This window comes from Macaca thibetana, chromosome 8, assembly GCF_024542745.1.
Source record: "Macaca thibetana thibetana isolate TM-01 chromosome 8, ASM2454274v1, whole genome shotgun sequence".
Lineage (NCBI taxonomy): Eukaryota > Metazoa > Chordata > Mammalia > Primates > Cercopithecidae > Macaca > Macaca thibetana.
In genome coordinates, this window is record NC_065585.1 from 111,907,181 (window position 1) to 111,923,901 (window position 16,721).

Genomic DNA, 16,721 nt, shown 5'->3' on the forward strand with positions numbered 1-16,721 from the left:
CCCCAGAAAAAGACACACACACAAATACAGTCAACTGAGTTATGTCAAAAAAATTCAATAGAGAAAGAAAAGTTTTTTTATAAAATAATGCTGAAAAAAAAAGTCCATATGTGAAAAAATTAACTCAGATACAAGTCTTACACCTTTTACAAAAATTATCTGAAAATAGAGTGTAGACCTAAGTGTAAAGTGTAAAACTATGACATTTCTAGAAGGAAACAGGAGAAAATCTACAAGACCTTGAGTTTGATAAGTTTTTAACACAACATCGAAACCAAAATCTATGAGAGAAAAAAAATTGGTAAGTTTATTGATTTTGTAGCAATTGTGAAAGGAAGTTCTTTTAAGATTTGGCTCTCTGCTTGCCTGTTGTTGCTGTATAGGAATGCTAGTGATTTTTGCATATTGACATTGTATTCTGTGACTTTGCTGAAGTTGCTAATCAGCTTTCAAAGCTTTGGGGCTGAAACGATGGGATTTTATAAATATAGGATTGTGTCATCTGCAAACAGAGACAGTTCCTATTTGAATACCCTTTATTTCTTTCTCTTGCCTGCTTGTCCTGGCCAGAACTCTCAATACTATGTTGAATAGAAATGGTGAGAGAGGGCATCCTTGTCTTGTGCCAGTTTCCAAGGAAAATGCTTCCAGCTTTTGCCCATTCAGTATGATACTGGCTGTGGGTTTGTCATATATGGCTCTTACTATTTTGAAGTATGTTTCTTCAATACCTAATTTATTAAGAGTTTTTAACATAAAGGGATTTTATGTTTTATCAAAGGCCTTTTCTGCATCTATTGAAGGTTTTGTTGTTGTTATTGTTGTATTTCTGCCAGGTTTTGGTATTAGAATGATGCTGGCCTCATGGAATGAGTTAGGGAGGGATCCCTCCCTTTCAATTTTTTGGAATAGTTTCAGTAGAAATGTACCAGATCTTCTTTGTACCTCTGGTAGATTCCAGCTGTGAATCCGTCTGATCCTAGGCTTTTTTTGATTGGTAGACTAGGTATTGCTGCCTCAATTTTATTTATTTATTTATTTATTTTTTACCTAAAAACCATTTTTATTATTTGTTTTCATCTTGTTGAAAATCATATACCACCTTAGTGTATATTATAAGTTACAATGGAAATTATATGTACCTACTTTTTTAAAATTATACTTTAAGTTCTAGGGTACATGTGCACAACGTGCAGGTTTGTTACATATGTATGCATGTGCCATGTTGGTGTGAACTTGTTATTGGTCTATTCAGCAATTCAATTTCTTCCTTGTTCAGTCTTGGGAGGGTATATGTGTCCAGGAATTTATCCATTTCTTCTAGATATTCTAGTTTATATACATAGAGGTACTTATAGTATTCTCTGATGGTTGTTTGTATTTCTGTGGAGTCAGTGTGATATATCCCTTATCAATTCTGATTGTGTTTACCTAGAAATACAGCTAACAAGGGAAGCAAAGGACCTCTTCAAGGAGAACTACAAACCACTGCTTAAAGAAATCAGAGAGGACACAAACGAAAGGAAAACACATTCCATGCTCATGGATAGAAAGAATCAATATTGTGAAAACAGCCATACTGCCCAAAGTAATTTGTAGATTCAATGCTATTTCCATGAAACTACCATTGACATTCTTCACAGAATTAGAAAAAAAAAAACTATTTTAAAATTCATATGGAACCAAAAAAGAGCCCAAATAGCCAAGACAATCCTAAGCAAAAGAACAAAGCTGGAGGCATCATGGTACCCAACTTCAAGGTATACTACAAAGCTATAGTAACCAAAACAGCATGGTACTGGTACAAGAATAGACCAATAGACCAATGGATCAGAATAGAGAACTCAGAAATAAGACCATATATCTACAACCGTTTGATCTCTACAACCCCTGACAAAAATAAGCAATGGGGAAAGAATTCCCTATTTAATAAATGGTACTGGGAGAAATGACTAGCCGTATGCAGAAAATTGAAACTGTGCCCCTTCCTTAAACCATGCACAAATATCAACTCAAGGTGGATTAAAGACTTCAATGTAAAACTCAAAACTTAAATGTAAAACTCTAGATGAAAATCAAAGCAATACCATTCAGGACATAAGCATGGGCAAAGATTTCATGATGAAAATGCCAAAAGCAATTGCAACAAAAGCAAAAATTGACAAATGGGATCTAATTAAACTAAAGAGCTTCTGCAGAGCAAAATAAACTATCATCAGATGGAAGAGTTTACACAAGAAAATAAATCAGTGTTGAATTGTAATCCAAAGTATATCTATGAGTCCATACTAATATAAATCAATGATTGAATAAATTAATGGGGAAAAAGAGGCAAATCTCCCATGCAGAATTTATACAGACATTCTGCCTTCAAGCAGAAGGAGCATAACTTCCTACTCCTTAAATGTTAGCCATGCATAGTGATTTCTTTCTAAAGAGTACAGTAGGAAAAGCAGAGAGGGAGTAACTTGTGAGTAGAGAAAACTGACCCACATCACCTCAGTCAGGGGAGCAAGATCAACATCAACAGTGATGTCATGTTGATAGTATGAGGTCTTCTTCCCAAAAATCCTTATACCGAGTCTAATGAGAAAAATATCAAACAAATCCCAATTAAGAAACATTCTATAAAATACCTGACCAGTACTCCTCAAAACTATCAAGGTTATCAAAAACAAGGAATGTCTCAGAAAGTGCCACAGCCAAGAGGAGACCAAGGAAATGAAGAATACATGTAATGTGGTTTCCTAGATGGAATCCTGGAACAAAAAAAAAGGAGGACATTAAGTAAAAACTAAGGAAATCTGAGTGAATTATGAACTTTTGTTAATAATAATATATAAATATTTGGCTAATCACAAAAATGTACCATATACAAATATAAGATATTAATAATAGGAAACACTGGGTGTGTCTGAGCCCAGCGTCAAGGTGTAGAGCAAGTAACTCCTCTTGTGGTGGAAGGGTACTGTAACATTAGGCAGCAAAATACACGAACATCAACAAGATGAGGAATTATAATCGCTTCAATGTGATAGATACCTACATCTCTTAATTTACAAGTTTTCCCTCTATCTCTTCTATTTTCCACTCTATCTCTTCTATTTTATCCTTACAATTTACTTGATGAAGGTTGATTCTCTATAAATGTTCTCATGGTCTGGGTTTTGCTGATTGAATTCCCATAGAGTAGTTCCATGTATCTTCTGGGTGCTATGTAACTTGTAAACTCGTTGTTGGATCCAGATGGTTGATCAGAGGCAAGTGTCTGTTTTGGGTATGACCCTAGATAGTGGTACGATCTTTCAGCAAAAGGCACATAGTGTCTAGTTGTCCCTCTTTTTGTGATGTTAGCAGCCACTGACAGTTAATACTTAGATCTTAAGTGGTTGCAAATAGTGACATTCTTTGGGTTTTTCTTTTTTAACTTTTAAAGATTTCTAAAATCAACTTTATTGAGATATAAGTTATATACAATAAAATTTATGAATTTTAAATGGCAAGAAAAAAGTTTGCCAAAATAAAAATGCATGATTATAATAGGTCTGTTGAAATTTGCTGTCTTACATGCAAATGAAGGCATTATCTATACAATCATTATCTATACAATCATTCTTTCCCCTTTATTTACAGAGAACAAAACAAACATAGTTTTCAAAGAACAAAACTGTGGGAAAATGTGTCTCTTTTTCTGTTCACTGACATTGCTGGTAATCCTATCCTTGCACAAGTAATAGTGGCATTAAACTTCAGACTGAAATACAGTTTCTAGATCTCTTTCATTTGTATAGCTCATCATACTTTGACACAACATTTGTTTTTTCATTTGATACAAATAACCACATCATAAGAATGCAAAGTAGATATTGCCAATACCATAGCTGTATTGAATTTGGACAAGGGAGGTGAAGTTGGGGGGGAGAAAATAAGAAATAAATGTGTAAAAAATAAAATAAGCATGCATGTGTATGACAGAAGATGAGGAAAACGTGTTGATAAAGCTCATAATGTTGGGTAGAAGTGACCATTATCAGTTTGAAAATACATTTAGGTTTTTAGGTTTTGAGAAGAGTCACGTAGCTAGGGCCAGTACAAATACGTAGAAACCTATTCACAAGCAACAACAAAAAACTCTCTGTGAAAATCAGACGAGTAAATTGGAAAGTAAAATAAACTAAATTCCTTTTCCTAAGTCAGACTTTTACATTTTTTCAAAAGTTTATATGCATTGGCAGGAATAGAAAGAACACTGGAGGAAAAAAGAACTGGCTTTAAGTCCCAATGATACCATGTACCTGGGTGACCTTGGGTGATTTGCAAACCTCTGTGCTCTAATTACCTCATTTGAATAATGAGAAAATAATGTCTATTTCTGAGGACTGTAGAAGAGACTAAATAAAATGGCACATAGAATATTCTGGGACAAACACTATTTCTAATGAAAGCTCAGCTCCTACAACATTGTGTGGGGTCACCAGGACCCAATCACTAAGGTACTTGGGCTCCTTTTCTCTCAATAACTCAGAAACTGTTCCCAAGGAGAGAAAAACTCAATTTTATTCACCTTCAGTAACTTCTCCAGCCAAGACAAATTGGCAAACGGGTTATGCAACCAGCATATTATTATGAAAATTGACATTAGATATGGTCCAGAAAAACTTATCCAATTTAAAGCAAAAACAAAATCATTTCTCAAAAAAAGGGGTTTCTCCTTTCTGCCAAAGTTTTTCTTAGTTTGTTCTCTAAACAGGACTAAAATTATCATTTTGATACAAAGTTTATAAATGTGTTTGATTATAAAATGTTATCTATATGAGTTACATAGCAGGAATACTTCTGGATTATATTATTACATAATTATTTATCCCCATAAATAACAAAAGCAGTAAATCATAATTTTTACTTCAGGGCCTCAAAACCACTCCTCTTAAACAAAACACTGAGCAATAAAAGAAAATTGCTGAACAATATAGAAAGTATAATGCTATTTACATAAATTTTAAAATATGAAAAATATTTAGTGCTTTACCATTCATATAATATGTGATACATATATTGATTTAAAATGGGTATATATCATAAATATAATATGAAAAACAAACACCAACCTCCCCTGGGGAAGGAGAGGAATTATTGGGTGGAAACTTCAAATGTATCTGTAATATATTCTTTCTTAGCAAATATCTGAAGCAGAGATGGTAAAAATGATTTGAAAAATCCAGCTATTAAGAAAAAAGGTGTTTATTATATTTCTCATTATACTCTGCTGTATTATGTAAGAATTTTAGAATTATTAAAACTAAAGCAATGTATGTGCATAAAAAATGCTTTAAATGATAATAAAGGGTATAATATGAAAATTTAGGCCTTCCTAATCTATTTCTACTATCCCAGGTTTGCTTGCTGAAATTATCACTTTTAATCAAATATGTTTTAGTTCTTCTATAGTTATCTCAATAAATTAAAATATATACTACTTGTCCTGATTTTATTAATTTGAAGGAAAATTATTAACATCCTTCCATAAAACAGAGAAGAACTAGTTCCCTGACACTGTGTTCTTTCATCCCCCTCCTCCTCTCAAATTCATTGATCATCATTCAACAATTTGAAACTTTAAGTAATGTTACTTTGGCAAGATATTCATCAATTACAAGGCCCAAAGACCCTCACCTTGCCCTTGTTCTCGGCAGTTTAAATCTCATTTGTATTTTTTAATGGTAAGATTATAATTTGGAGAAGAAATGGAATAATTGAACTAGAAGCCCATGATCATCTTTTTATTATTTTTAATTGTGGTAAAATGCACATAACATGAAATTTAACACCTGTATTATTCCATTTTCACACTGCTAATAAACGCATACCCAAGACTGGGTAATTTATAAAGAAAAAGAAGTTTAGTGCATTCATAGTTCCACATGACTGAGAAGGCCTCATAATCATGGCGGAAAGCAAAGGAGGAGCCAAGTCATGTCTTACACGGCAGCAGGCAAGAGAGTGTGTGCAGGGGAACTCCCTTTTATAAAACCATTAGATTTCATGAGACCTATTCACAATCATGAGAACAGCATGGAAAACACTCACCCCCATGATTCAATTACCTTCCACCAGGTCCCTCCCAGGACACATGGGAATTATGGGAGCTACAATTTAAGATGAGGTTTGGGTGGGGACACAGCCAAACCATATCACCACCTTAATCATTTTTAAATGTACAGTTAAGTGATATTGAGTACATTAATATTGTGCAACCAGCACTGCCATCCATCTTCAGAACTCATCATCTTGCAAAACTGAAACCCTGTACTCATTAAACATTAACTTCCCATTCCCCCTCCCTCCAGCCCCTGGAAACCACCATTCTACTTTCTGTCTTTATAAATTTCAGTACTCTGGGTACCTCATATAGGTAGAGTCATACAGTATTTCTGTTTCTGACTGGCCAATTTCACTTGGCATACTATCCTCAAGGTTCATCCATATTTGTAGCACATGTCAGAATTTCCTTCCTTTCTAAGGTTGAATAATATTCCATCATAGGCACATACCACATTTTGTTTATCCATTTATCCATCAATGGACATTTAGGTTGCTTTCACCCTTTAGCTGCTGTCAATAATGTTAATATGAACGTAGGTGTTCAACTATCTCCTCGAGACCCTACTTTCAATTCTTTGGAGTATATACCCAGAAGTGGACTTGCTGAATCATACAGTAATCATTTTCTAATTTTTTGAGGAACCATCATACTGTTTTCCATAGTAGCTATACCATTTTACACTCCCACCAACAGTGAACAAGGGTTCTAATTTCTCCACATGCTAGCCAACACTTGTTATTTTCTGCTCAATTTTTGTTTGTTTTGCTTGTTTGTTTTGAATAGCAGCCATCCTAATGAGTGTGAGGTGCTGTCTCACTGTGGTTTTGATTTGCATTTCCCTAACGTTAGTCATGTTGAACATCTTTTCATGGGTTTGCTGGACATGAATATCTTCTTTAAAGAAATTTCTATTCAAATATTTTGCCTGTTTTTGAATTGGGTTGTTTTTTGTTGTTGAGTTATAGGACTTATTTTATATATTCTGGATGTTAACCCCTAATCAAATATGTGATTTGCAAATATTTTCTCCCATTCTGTGTGCTGCCTTTGCACCTTTGCACCCTGTTGAATGTTCCTTCGATGAACAGTTTTTAATTTTGATGTAGTTTATCTATTATTTTTTCTTTTGTTGTCTGTGCTTTTTGTGTCCTATTCAAGAAATCATTGCCAAATCCAATGTCATAATGCTTTTCTCCTGTTTTCTTTTAAAAGATTTATAGTTCTAGGTCTTACATTTAGAACTTGGATCCATTTTTAGTTAATTTTTGCATATGGTATAAGGTAAGAATCAAACTTTATTCTTTTGTATGTGGATATCCAGTACCCACCCCCAATACCACCATTTGTTTAAAAAGACTGTCGTTTACCCCATTGAATGGTCTTGGCACCCTTGACCACATATATGAGAGATTATTTCTGGTCCCTCTCTTCTAGTCTTTTGGTTTATATATCTATCTTTATGCCACTCTGTTTTGAATACTAGAGCTTTGTAATAAGTTTTGATAATGGAAAGTGGGATAATTCATACTTTGTTCTCCCTTTTCAAGATTATTTTGATTATTCAGATCCTGTAAGATTCCATATAAATTTTAGGATAGGTTTTTCTTTCCTTTTTTGTCTTTTCACTTTATTTATTCATCCATGTTGCTGCAAATGACTTAATTTCATTCTTTTTTGTGGCTAGGTAGTATTCCATTGTGTGTGTCTTTGTGTGTGTGTGTGTGTGTGTGTGTGTGTGTGTGTGTGTGTGTGTTTGTGTATGCATACCACATTTTCTTTATCCATTCATTCAATGATGGACATTTAGGTTGACCCCACACCTTTGTTATTATGAACAGTGCTGCAATAAACATCCAAGTACAGGTATGTCTTTGACATACCAATTTCTTTTCCTTTGGATGAATATTTGGTAATGGGATTGTTGGATCATATGGTAATTCCATTTTTAGATTTTTGAAAAAAACTCCATACAGTTTTTCATAGTGGCTGCACTAATTTACATTCACACTAACAGTATGTAAGAGTTTTCTTTTCCTCTGCATCTTTCCCAGCATCTGTGGTTTGTCTTTTTAGTAACAGCCATTCTAACTAGGGTAAGATGGTATCTCACTGTGGTATTGGTTTGCACTTCCCCAGTAGTTAGTCATGATGACCATTGCTTTGTATACCTGTTGGTCATTTGTATGTCTTCTTTTGAGAAATGTCTGTTTATGTCTTTTGCCAACTTTTTAAGGGGATTCTTTGTTTTTCTGTTTTGTTTTGTTTTTTTAAGTGTTGAGTTGTTGGAGTCCTCATATAGTCTGCATCTTAGTCCCTTGTTGGATGAGTAGTTTGCAAATATTTTCTCTCACTCAACGGGTTGTCTCTATTTCTACAAAAATGTTTTGGGGTTTTGATATGGATTGCATTGAATCTGTAGACTACTCTGGGTAGTATCAACATCTTAACAGTAATATGTCTTCCAATCCATGAACACAGAATGATTTCCCATTTATTTGTTTTCAGCAATATTTTGTAATTTTCAGTGTATAAGCCTTTCATCTCCATGGCTAAGTTAATTAATAAGTATTAATAAGTATTTTATTATTCCCGATGCTATTTTAAGTGGAATTTGTTTTCTTAATTTCCTTTTGAAGTTGTTCATTGCCTGTGTATACAAAACAAAATAATTTTGGTGTGCTGATTTTGTATCCCGGAACTTTGCTGAATTCATTTAATAGTTCTAACAGGTTTCTGTGTATGTTAATCTTCAGGGTTTTCTACATATACGATCATGTCACCTGCAAAGACAGATAACAATTGAATGTCTTTTATTTCATTCTCTTGCCTAATAGTCTGACTAGGACTTCAAGCACTGTGGTGAATATAAATGGTGACAGGTGGCACTTTTATCTTGTTCATAATCTTAAAGGAAACGATTTCAATCTTTCAATAGTGAGTATGATATTAGTTATGGGCTTTTCATATATGGTCTTTATTATGTTGGCTAATTTCCTCTTATTCCCAGCTTGTTGCGTATTATTATCGTGAAAAGTGTGTTAATTTTGTCAAATGTTTCTTCTCATCAATTGAGATAATTATGTGACTTTTTTCTTCCTTCTGTTAATATAGCATATTACATTAATCAATATTCATATTTTGAACATAGGTTTTGAAACTTTTTAATGTACTGTTGAATTTGGTTTGCTATTATTTTGTTGAGGGTTTCTGGATCAGTATTTATCAGGGATATTAGTCTTGCAATGTTTTCATCTGGCTTTGACCTCAGGGTAATGTTGGTCTCACAGAATAAGTTTGGAAGTCTTTCCTACTTACATGTTTTTTGGAAGAGTCTGAGGGAGACAGATGTTCCTTTTTTTTAGTGTTTGTGAGAATTCACCAGTCAAGCCATATGTGCCTGAGTTTTTCTTTGTGGGGAGGTTTTAGGTTACTAATTCAATCTCCTTAATAGTTATATACTGTTGAGATTTTATCGCTTGGAGATTCAGACTTGATGAATATTTTTCTAGGAATATATCCATTTTATCTAGGTTCTCCTTGTTCATAATACTTATAATCATTTTCATTTCCATAAAATTGATTGGAATGTTCCTGCTTTCATTTCTAATTTTAGCTATTTGAATAGTATCTCCTTTTTCCTTAGTCCATCTAGCTAAGTTTTGTTTGTCAATTTGGTTGATCTTTTGGAAGAAACAACTCTTGATTTCATTAATTTTCGGTATTGCTTTTTCTATTTTCTTCTAACTTGTGTTTGTTTATCTTTTTCTATTTTCCTTTTTTTTTACTTTTATTTTAGATTGGGGGTACACACACAGGTTTGCTACATAGGTATATTGCATGATGCTGAGGTTTGGTATATGATTGCTCCTGTCACACAGACAGTAAGCATAGTACACAATAGATAGTTTATCAGCCTTTGCCCTTCTACCTTTTTCCCTCCTCTAGTAGTCCCCAGTGTCTATTATTCCCATCTTTATGTCCATAAGTACCCAGTGCTTAGCTCCTGCTTATAAGTGAGAACATGCAGTATTTGGTTTCTGTGTTAATTCACTCAGGATAATGGCCCCCAGCTGCATCCATAATAATACAAAGGACATGATTTCATTCTTTCTTATGTATGTATAGTATTCCATAGTGTATATGTACCATATATTATTTATCCAATCCTGTTGATGGGCACCTAGGTTGATTCCATATCTTTGTTATTGTGAATAGTACTGCAATGAACATATGAATGCATCTATCTTTGGGGTAGAACAATTTATTTCTCTTTGGGTATATATTCAGTAATGGGATTGCTAGGTCTAATGGTAGCTCTATTTTAGTTCTTTGAGAAAACCCCAAACTGCTTCCAACAATGGTTGAACTAATTTACATTCCCACCAATGGTGCATAAGGGTTCTGTTTTCTCTGCAGCCTCACCGATATTTATTATTTTGGACTTTTCAATAATAGCTGTTCTGACTGGTGTGAGATGGTGTGTGATGAGGTTTGGTGGTGTCCCCACCCAAATCTCATCTTGAATTATAGTTCCCATAATCCCCACATGTCATGGGAGGCACCTGGTGGGAAATAATTTAATCATGGAGGTGGTTACCCTCATGCTGTTCTCATGATAGTAAGTGAGTTCTCATGAGATCTGATGGTTTTATAACGTGCTTTCCCCTTTTTGCTCAGCACTTCTCCTTGCTGCTGCCATGTAAAGAAAGACATGTTTGCTTCCACTTCGGCCATGATTGTAAGTTTCCTGAGGCCTCCCAAACCATGCTGAACTGTGGGTCAACTAAACCTTTTTCCTTTATAAATTACTCAGTCTTGGTTATGTCTTTATTAGCAGCATGAGAACAGATGAATACGGTATCTCATTTCTGTTATGATTAGTGATATGGAGTATTTTTTGATATATCTGTTGGATATTTGTATGTCTTCTCCTGAGATGTGTTTATGTCTTTTGCTCATTTTTTAAAATGGGATTATTTGTTTTTGCTTGTTGAATTATTTAGTTCTTTATAAATTCTGGATGTTATATCTTCGTCAGATAAATAATTTGTGAATATTTTATCTCATTCTTTAGGTTATCTTTTTATTCCATTGATAGCTTCTTTTGCTGTGCAGAAGCTCTTTAGTTTAATTAGGTCTCATTTGTTGATTTCTATTTTTGTAAAATTACTTTTGAGGACTTAGGCATAAATTCTTTGCCAAGGCCAATGTCCAGAAGGATATATCCTAGGTTTTCATCTAGAATTTTTATACTTTGAGGTACTATACTTAAGTGTTTAATCCACCTTAAGTTTTATATATGGTGATAAATTGGGGTCCAGATAACTAGCCAGTTATCACAGCACCATTTACTGAATAAGGAGCCTGTTTCCCACTGCTTATTTTTGTTGACTTTGTTGAAGATCAGTTGGTTGTAGGTGTGTGACTTTATTTCTAGGTTATTTTGTTCCACTGGTCTATGTGCACAGTTTTGTACCTGTAACATGTTGTTATGCTTACAGTGACATTATAGTATAGTTTAAAATTAGGTAATATTATGCCTCTAGCTTTGTTTATTGTTGTTGTTGTTGTTTTGCTTAGGATTGCTTTCGCTATATGAACTCTTTTTTCCAGACAAATTTTATAATAGGTTTTTCTAATTCTATGAAAAACGACTTTGGTAGTTTGATAGGAAACTACCAATGATAGTATTGTATCTGTACATTGCTTTGAGCACTATGTCCATTTTTAAAATACTGATTCTCCCAGTCCATGAATGTGGAATGTTTTTCCATTTGTGTCATTTCTGATTTCTTTTGGTAGTGTTTTTTAATTATCTTTGTACAGATCTTTCACCTCTTTGGTCAGATGTATTTTATTTTATTTTATTTTATTTTATTTTATTTTTATGGCTATTGTAAATGAGATTGCATTCCTCATTTGTCTCTCAGCTTGAACATTGTTGATATATATAAAAACATTACTGATTTTTGTACATTGATTCTGTATACTGAAACTTTACTTAAACTCTTTTATCAGTTCTAGAAGCTTTTTGGCAAAGCTTTAGGGTTTTCTAGGTATAGAATCATGTCATCAGTGAAGGGAGATAGTTTGACTTTTTCTTTACCTACTTGGATGCCTTTTATTTCTTTCTCTTACCTGAATATTCTGGGAAAGATTTCCAGTTTTTTTTTTTTTTTTTTTTTTTTTTTTTTTTTTTGAGACAGAGTCTTGCTGTTGCCCAGTCTGGAGTGCAGTGGCACGGATCTCGGCTCACTGCAAGCTCCGCCTCCCAGGTTCACGCCATTCTCTTGCCTCAGCCTCCCGAGTAGCTGGAACTATAGGCGCCCACCACCACGCCCGGCTAATGTTTTGTATTTTTAGTAGAGACGGGGTTTCACTGTGTTAGCCAGGATGGTCTCTATCTCCTGACCTCATGATCCACCGGCCTCGGCCTCCCAAAGTGCTGGGATTACAGGCGTGAGCCACCGCGCCGGACCAGATTTCCGGTTTTATACTGAAAAGGAATAGTGAGAGAGGGCATCCTTGTCTTGTTCCATTTCTTAGGAAGAATGCTTCCAGCTTTACCCAATCAGTATGATGTTCGCTCTGGGTTTATCAGAGATGTCTCATTATCTTGAGGTATGTTTCCTCAATACCTAGTTTCTTGAACATTTTTATAATAAACGTCTTTTGCATTTAATCAAAAATGTTTTCTGCATCTATTGAGATGATCATATGTTTTTGTTTCTAATTCTGTTTATGTGGTGAATGACATGTATTATTTATATATGTTCAACTATCCTTTCATATAAGGAATAAAGCCTACTTGATTATGGTGAATTATCTTTTTGATGTACAGCTGGATTCACTTTGCTAGTAATTTTTTCAGGATTTTAGCATATTTTCATCTGGGATATTGGCCTATAGTTTTCTTTTTTCATTGTGTCTTCTCCAGGTTTTCCTATCAGAGTAATACTGACTTTGTAGAATGAGTTAGGGAAGAATCCCTCCTTGATTTTTTTTTTTTTTTTTTTTTTTTTTGATTAGTTTCAGTAGAATTACTAGCTCTTCTTTGTACTTCTGGTAGAATTTGGTTGTGAATCCATCTGGTCAGGGCTCTTTTTGATTAGTAGATTCTTTATTACTGACTCAATTTCAGAATTCATTATTCTGGGTTTCAGTTTTTTCCTGATTCAAACTTGGAAGGCTGTACTTTTCCAGTTTTTCTATTTTCTCTAAACGTTCTAGTTTGTGTCTACAGAGCTGTTCATAATAGTCTCTGATAATCTTTTGTATTTCTGAGAGACCAGTTGTAACATCACCTTTGTCATTTATGGTTGTCCTTTTTTAGATCTCCTTTTATCTTTGCTAATATAGCTAGCAGGCTATCATTCTTATTTGTCCTGTCAAATAATTCATTTTTGGTTTTGTTAATTGTATGGATTTGGGGGTGTCAATTTCATTCAGTTTTGCTCTCATTTTCATTATTCTTTTCTTCTGCTATCTGTGAGGTAGTTTGTTCTTATTTTTCTAGTTTCTTTAGGTGCGATGTTAGATTGTTCATTTGAGATCTTTCCAATTTCTTGGTGTAAGCGTTTAGCAGTATAAACTTTCCTCTTACCGCTGCTTTTGCTGCATCCCAGAAGTTTCGGTATGGCATGTATCTATTTTCACTTATTTCAAATAATTTTTTAATTTCTGCCTTAATTATGTTGTTTAGCCAAAAGTCATTTTAGAGCATGTTGTTTAGTTTACATGTAATTGTTGGTTTTGAGATATCTTCTTGGCATTCATTTCTATTTTTATTCTTCTATGGCCCAAGACTATAGTTGGTATAATTTTATCTTTTTGATTTATTGAGACTTTCTTTATGGTCAAGCATGTAATTAATCTTGTAATATGTTTCATGTGCAGATTGGAAGAACATACATTTTGTGGCTGTTGGGTGGAGTAGTCTGCAGATATCTATTAGGCTAATTGGTCAAGTGTCAAGTTTAAATCCAGAATATCTTTGTTAATTTTCTGCCTCAACAATCTGTCTTAATGCTGCCAGCAGAGTGTTGAAGTCCCCCAGGATTACTGTGCGACTGTCGAAGTCTTTTCATAAGACTAGAAGTATTCATTTTAATGAATCTTGGTTCTCCCATGTTGGGTGCATATATATTTAGGATAGTTAAGTCCTCCTGTTGAATTGAACCCTTTAACATTATGCAATACTCTTCTTTGTCCTTTCTACCATTGTTGGTTTAAAGTCTGTTTTATCTGATATGAGAGCATCTATACCTGTTCTTCTATGTTTTCCATTTGCATGATAGATCTTCCTCCACTCCTTTGCTTTGAGCCTCTTGGTGTCATTAGATTTGAGAAGCGTCTCTTGAAGACAGCAGATGGCTGAGTATTTTTACATTCAAGCTTAATATTGATAGGTGAGGTTTTGATTTTGTCATGGTGTTGTTAGCTGGTTTCTTTGTACTTTCGGTTGTTGCTTGATAGGTTCTGTGAGCTATGCACTTAGGTATGTTTTTTTTGGTAGCAGGTACTGTTCTTTTGTTTCCATGTTTAGAATTCCCTTACAGATATCTTCTAAGGCTGGTCTAGTGGTAACGAATTCCTTTAGCAATTGGTTGGAAAATATTTGATTTCTTCTTTGCTCATGAAGCTTTGTTTGGTGATTTATAAAATTCTAGGTTGGAATTTCTTTTATATTAAGAACACTAAAAATGGGCCCCAACCCTCTCCTGATTTGTAAGTTTTCTGCTGAGAAGTCATCTCTTAGTTAGATGGGTTCCTTTTGTAAGTGATTTGTCCCTACTTCCTAGCTGCCTTTAAACTTTATTCTTTTGTGTTGACTTTGGAAAGAATCATGATTATGTTCCTTGGAGATGGTCATCTTGTAAAATATCTAATGCAGTTTCTCTGTGTTTCTTGGATTTCTTAGAAAAAAACAATGACTTTGAGAAGAACGATGACTGTGCCTTGGAGATGGTCATCTTGCATAATACCTATTGCAGTTTCTCTGTATTTCTCAGATTTGCATATCAACCTCTCTAGAGAGATTGGAAAATTTTCATTGACTATATTCTCAAATATATTTTTCACGTTGCTTATTCTCTTTCCTTCTCATTTAGGAATGGCAATGACTCACAGGTTTAGTCTCTTTACATTATCCCATATTTCTTAAAGACTTTGTTCATTTTTTTAAATTCTTTTTTTCTTTATTTTTGTCTGACTTGGTTGATTCAAAGGATTGGTCTTCAAGCTCTGAAATTCTTTCTTCACCTTGCTCTAGTCTGTTGTTAACACTTCAAATTGCATTTTGAAATTCCTGTAGTGAATTTTTTAATTCCAGAAGTTCATTTTGGTTCTTTCGTAAAATGGCCATATCATCTTTTTGGATCATTTACTGGCTTTCTTGGATTTCAACTTTCTCTTGAATATCACTGAGCTTCCTTCCATCCAGATTTTGAATTCTATGTCTGCTATTTCAGACATTTCAATCGGGTTAAGATCCATTGCTGGGGAGCTATTGCAATCCTTCAGAAGTAAGAAAATGCTGACTTTATGAATTGCTGGAGTTCCTTCCCTGATTACGTTTTATCTGGGGGGCTGATGTTTATTTTTCTTTTTGTAGTTTCTGTTGTGTGAATGGGGCTTTTTGTTTTTATATTTTTTTCCCTTGAGGATTTGACTGTGGTATTTCCTTTTTTTTTTTTTTTTTTTTCTTCTTTTTTTTTGAGACAGAGTCTTGCTCTGACGCCCAGGCTGGAGTGCGGTGGCATAATCTCAGCTCACTGCAAGCTCCACCTCCCGGGTTCACGCCATTCTCCTGCCTCAGCCTCCTGAGTAGCTGGGATTACAGGCACCCGCCACCATGCCTGGCTAAGTTTTTTGTATTTTTAGTAGAGATGGGGTTTCACCGTGTTAGCCAGGATAGTCTTGATCTCCTGACCTCGTGATCTGCCCGCCTCGGCCTCCCAAAGTGCTGGGATTACAGGCATGAGCCACTGCGCCGGGGCCTGACTGTGGTATTTCTAGTGCATAATCCACTGGCTTCTCTTCTGGGTGCTTTGAGAGAGCCAAAGTTCTGTATGGGTTCCTTAGTTGTGGCTAGTTTCCTGCATTGAATTTCACAGGCTTTCTATGCTGAAGAAATTTATTTTTGATTGGTGGTATGATTCAAGCTTTGATACAGTAGATAGCACTTAAGAATATGGGCCAGAAGACAGGCTCTTACTGAGCTGTGGACCACTTTTGTATTTCAGTGATTACGCAACAGTGCTCTAGGGATGGGGAGATGGGGCAAGAGATGATCGTCTTACCAAGTCTGTTCCCAGACCTTGGAGAAGCCCCCTTCAATCACTGGCATCACATCTACACCTCCTTAGCTCCAAGAGGGGCCCTTGTAGACTGCACTCGGCCCTCCATTAGGGGTGGCCCATGCCAAAGGTTAGGTCACAAGGATAGTTGCAACACTCTGTGAACTTGCTAGTCCTCTGAGTTTGGGAGAGTCACACCAAGTTGTGGGATATGTCTGGTGGTGGTCTGGTGATAACAGTGGGTTAAGGGTGGAGGATCCCCGTGTAGGGCTGTGGTGCCACAGGTGTGCCGTTTGTGTGGTGCCCTTGCCCTGGGATCT